A 6,000-nucleotide genomic window follows, 5' to 3' on the forward strand; every position below is an offset into this window, starting at 1 on the left:
GTGGCTGTCGTGGTTTTAGTAAACCTGTTCAGCAGCTTTGTTGCCTGTACTTAGGAAAGTGGTGTTTAAAAAAAAAAACACAACAAAACAAAACATAAATTTAAAATATGTAAAACATGGTACTAGAACACATCTAACGTTCCAAGAGGTAACTTGCAGAGCGCATTGTGTGTATTTGTGTATACTGGCTTTTGTGTGTTTAATCACTAAACATTCCGAATGCGATCCGTTCAAGTCTTGAACAGCTTTAAGGAGAGAGAAGCTGTCAATCATGGGTTGCCGTGGGCAGTATTCTGTCTTAGTGCCGGAGGCAGGTTCAATGATAGCTCCGCCCCTTGACCCAGGACAGTGAACAGGGAAATCAGACACACTGACCTCATGACCCCATGGCTTCCTACTCTACCCTGTCTCACTCTAATGAGTAGATTCCTATTGTGTGGGTATGTGGGCGTATGGGTGTGTGCATACGAGTGTCTGTAAGAGAGTGAGCGAGAGAGTGTGTTTGTGGCAATTGTGATTGACAATTTATACCTGGGTATAATCCTTGCACCATATTAAAGATGGCCTTTTTTACATATACACGTGAGTCCACAATGAGATTGCAACACATTAAACAACATAACTTCATATAAAGACTGTTTCTTCTGTATGGGCTGGTGAGACATTCATTATCAGAATTCATATACGTTTCTGAAAATCACCAAAAAATGTTTTAAATGCATCTGTTAGCAGTACTAAAAGCTTGGATTTGCTATCAGTACTAAAAAGTACCAAAGCTTGGATTTGCTATCTTGCTAGCATGCAAAGAACCATACAGGTATCTCTCAAACTATGATTAAAGGAACAATTAATCTTACATACATATATATTATATATGATATATTGATCATATATTTATTATATACGACATAATAATCTATCTACATATATATAAATATAGATGAAAATGTAAATATTATTATTATTATTATTACTACACCACAATTAACAGAGCATTACTTATCTTGTGATACTGGTGAGAAAAAAAACAAGTTTTGCTACATATCTTGCTTACACTGTTTTGTTTCATTTTAATAATTGCTTTTATTTATTTTTTTGTTTTGTGATCCCCCGGTGGAACTGGGAGGCAACGTTCTGTCGCTCTTCCCATCTGTTGTGCACGTGTGTGCCGAACACGTTTCCACTATCAGCATCATTACCAGACCTGGTGGCTCAAAACTTCTCTGTTACATCTTCTCTCACCATTACGAATACATTTCACCCTGCATCACAAATCGTTGGACTGTGAACATTATCTATCAGTCGGCTTCCTTGAAACTTTAAAATAGTTCGTTAATTAGGCATCCCACATTTGAATATCACGTTAATGAATACTGGAAGATCTTTCAGCCACATGAAGTTAACGCTGAGAAACCTCGCCAGTAAATGAAGATAAAGCTTAAATTTCAGAGGCAAGCGCCCTCCTGTTGCAGTGGGTGAGCACAATGGCATGGTTTTGCTGACAGCTCCTGGGATTCAGCATGGCTTTGGCCCTGGGGACTGGGGGCCTTTTCTATGGGCGGGTGCAGTTACGCCCCCTTTTGATGCCCAGAGCCTCCCCGTTCCCAGAGGTTTAAGGCAGAGGCCTCTCTCTCTCTCTGTCTCTTTCTCTCTTTCTCTCTTTCTCTCTGTCTCTTTGGTTATATGGATGGTTAGGCTCTCAATTGAATAGATTATGTAGGCAAGAGACCTAGACCAGATGCATTTACAATCAATACTAGATCTAAATGGTGTTCACTGTCATTGAGTGACATGTTCAATGTGTGAGTCTGTGTGCCTTTTGTTCTGTAGATTGTAATAGGCCACTGAAACCAGTGTGAGTCTAATTAAGTTGCAGTAGGATTTAGAAAACATCTCTTTGAACTGGGGTGAATCTGGTTTGTGTTTGTGATGGACAGTCAAAAAAGGAAAGACACTCACTCATTTAGGGAAAAGTAGATCTTACCTGATGGCACAGTGCTGTGACGTTGAGATTAAAATAGTAAGATAAGATTTTTAGAAAACAGTCAGTGAGAGTTGACATTATCCAGTGACTGACTGCATGAATGTATGTATGAATATACACTGGATGGTAATTTGTTTTTTATCAGATTACTGGTGCATGCACTCTAACACACACCCACACACCCACACACAGATGCATGTAATTCATTCATTCAGGAAAATTCTCTTAAATATTCATGTTTGGCCACATGTAAGGCCAAATGGGAGGATAATGAGGACCCCTGGGACACATCCAGCACTCCCAAGAGTCTTTAATCTGCACCTGTCACAATCACACACACACACACACACACACACACACACACACACATACACACACAAACACACACATGCAGTGGACAGTCAACAATAATGGATACCCTGTTGACTGGGACCTTGTGTAGCACACACTCCCACAGAAAGACACACCAATCAACTTTGAGAGAGAAACACACAACACTGCCCATAAGTAATTGGACAGTGATGTACTTTTTGTCACTCGGATGAGATCATTGCAGACACAGAAGACCGGAGTTTGTGATGATTAAAATGGATTTTTAAACAACGAATAAAAAATTAAATCAAGAATCAAAAACAGTTTTAGGGGCTAAAATCAGAACATTAATGACTGACCGAGTCAGTCCCCTGTCCTCCACCCTGCTGATGCTCTCCAATCACAGAATCAACACTGCAGGCCTCACCGGAGAGTCAGCACCTCCTTATGTCTGCAAGTCTTATGGTGGCCATCACAAAGAAATTGCAAACAACTTATAGACTATGCTATATTGTCCAATTACTTTTATTCACTGAAATAGGGGGGTGTGTACTTACTTAAAAGGGAACTGGTTCCTTTATGACTTTCTCAATACAGACATCAAAATTAAAGCCCAAACTGAAGCTGTACTTTAGCTTTTTAGTCACTGGTTCATTGGTCATTTCAAATCCATGGTGCTGGAGCAACAAGGGCCACAGTTAGTGCAGGATGGCCCTCCGTCGGTGCTGGTTTGGGCCAGACGACTGATGTAGGACAGGCCTTTAGGGCAGCTTTGACTGAGCAGCAGCAAGACGGAGCTCAAGGATGGGGTGGTGCACACATAGGTGCAAGTGCTCCTTACAACCTGAGTATTATCTTTTACTGTTACTAGTGTTATTTGCTAGTAAGCAAAACCTAGCCAGAACATAAAAATAAATCCCACAATCATTCACACAACAGTATAAAGCACATTCCTGGAGTTCTCGAAAGCATGGAAAATGTCATTCTTATTTCATTTGTGTGCATGTGCAAATAAACGCATTCAGTAGACAAATGTCCCCAGCAGAGGCACAAGCACAGCACAGATATGAGTAACACACACAGACACACACCCACACACACACACACACACCATCCTTAAACTTCCAGATACACAGATTAATATGGATTAAGCCAATTTGCATATAAATTGTTTTATCAAATATCACTCTTTAGGATTAATGAGACAGGGTTTGTCTTGAATTGGGATTGCGGAACAGCATATGCCTTCAGTGTGACTCACTTACAGGTCGACGGACCCCCATCAATGCTATCTCCATCAACAGATGGGGATCACAGAGGAGAGGAGGGAAGAGGAAGATGTGAGAGGAAGAAGAGCAACACTCTCACATGCTTCCTTTGTCTCCCTCCTGTTTGAATGATTCTTTGTCTGATCTTGCCTTCTTGCCAGAGTCAGTTAAGAAGAGGGATGTGTGGCTGGGAATCTGCGTTAGGACAAGGCCGATGGCAGCTTAAAAGAAAAAAGGGTATGTTTGACTGGAATGCAAGCACAGAGAAAAACAGGAGGTCAGGGTAACCCGACACCACCTCTCCAGATCTACTGTCTACAGAGTTCTGTCCTGACACGTGACTCTAGTGTTCAGAGGCACAGGCAGTCTTTGGTTAGCTGAAACAGGTGTGTAAGATGAGGGTCAAAACTAAACAAATGTATGGGTTCACATATGGATGCACACACGCACACACACACACACACACACACACACACACACACACATATATACATAAACCCCTTTTAAAACTTGATTTGACCTGATTTTGCATGTTGGTGATCTCCTGGATTTGTGTACACACATACACATATATATATCTCATTGGATTTTCCTGGTTTACAGGGTTTACTCTTTATGAGTCTTATCCTGTTTGTTTATTGTTTATGAGTGTGTACTATTTGGGAATGGGGTATTGCTTACAGTGTCCGTGTTTAATTATTCACTTATTATTAAAACATCATAGATTTTTATGTAATAATTCAACACAACAGTTACTTTGTCATTATGTTAAGGCACTGCCCTTTTATTTCTACCAAAGAGGATCACATGAGAGAAGACGAGAGTAGTGTCAGGTCTGGACACGTTCTCGCTCTCCTTCTTTCTTTTTCTCACCTGGACAGCAGACTCACTGAGACTTCCAGCCTCTAAAGGACTTTTCTCTCTCTCTCTCTCTCTCTCTCTCTCTCTCTCTCTCTCTCTCTCTCTCATCTCTTTGTACTAGTACAGGTGGAGAAAGACCTGCGGGGGGCTGAGTGTCTTTTATCCCCCCCCACACACACCTGTGTGAACAGAGACATAGCAAGACTGTGAGGCTGCAGATGACAGGATTGTGAAAAACAAACAGAATTTGTGATGTCTTTTCCTATAATTACCAGGTCCCAAACAGGACAATCTCTCCCCATGGATGAATATACTATAAACTACTGATGTAATGGTGGGAAAAAACAGATCTATGCTTCTCCTGAATGTCACCCATGCTCGCTCACCCTCTCTCCACATTCATCTGCTTAGACTTTCATTACAGTTCTGATCAAAACCAGCTTGGTCACAAACATCCACTCTAACTGAAGGCATTAAAATTCATAACTTTTCTATGCAAATCTTCTGGGACGGCATGTCAATGCATCATGTCAAATTAAATGTGTCAAGCCTCTGATGGAAGGACAAAAGAGAGAAATATGAAATATATGACTTCATTAATGAAAATGTAGAAAATATAATGCGTATGATTAATAAGTGAACTTATGAGATTATATGTGATGTTAATATATTAACAATTTACTAGGGAGCTGACAAGAAGAAGGAAAAATCTCTTTCTTTCACACATTTCCTTGATTTGTTTCCTTGATTTATTTCCTTGAAATTATAGTTACAGTTCAGTAGGTATGTTAGCCTGTACATAAATTGACTGGAGCACACCTGACTTGGGCTCTATCCAGTCCTTTCTGTTGCTAAGGGTTATATTTCTGTATGGCTGCTCCTTATCCTTCAACAATGATGAAAGGATAACATTAAAAAAAAACCCCACCTGAAAAACAACATCTTAACTAATTTCCTTCTACCTTAACTACTTAATAAAACTAAACTAAATTTATTGTTTTTAAATTAGTTTTCTAATATTCATTAGTTGTTTTAGTTAAAACTGATTGACTTTCTCCCCAGAGAAATCAGCTTTTATTGCTAATCCTTCTTGTCATTTTAACATAGGAATGAACTCTCCAGAGCCTGTTCTGTCAGTTTGGCTCTTTTCCCTGAATCATGTTGGCTGTGAGCGGCCTCTACTGGAGAGGAGAGGGAAGAAGGACTACTGTGTTAAAACAGTGTATCCGATAGAAAGAGATAAGGGACGTGGAGGCTCACAGGACCTCACAGCTCAGGGTTTTTCACATTCTAAGACAACTGCAGACTATCAACCCAAATCATGAGCTGAAGCCATGTGGGAGTGGTGCTATGGTCCTCCAGCACTGGGGTTTGAGAACTTTGTTGAAATTGGTACACCAAGTCATCATTTTGCATTTTATTTGTCAGTTTCTACTATTATCTCAGTCTTGCTTACTGTTGTCTCAGTTGCAGTCACACGGCTACAGTTATATGTATTACCATGTCAAAAATATTCTTCAGTGCTCAGTATGCATAGAAAATATGCTACTTCAAAACAGAACAACTGATTATGCA

Source organism: Electrophorus electricus, chromosome 3, assembly GCF_041902795.1.
Source record: "Electrophorus electricus isolate QZ-2024a chromosome 3, ASM4190279v1, whole genome shotgun sequence".
In the NCBI taxonomy this organism is placed as follows: Eukaryota; Metazoa; Chordata; class Actinopteri; order Gymnotiformes; family Gymnotidae; genus Electrophorus; species Electrophorus electricus.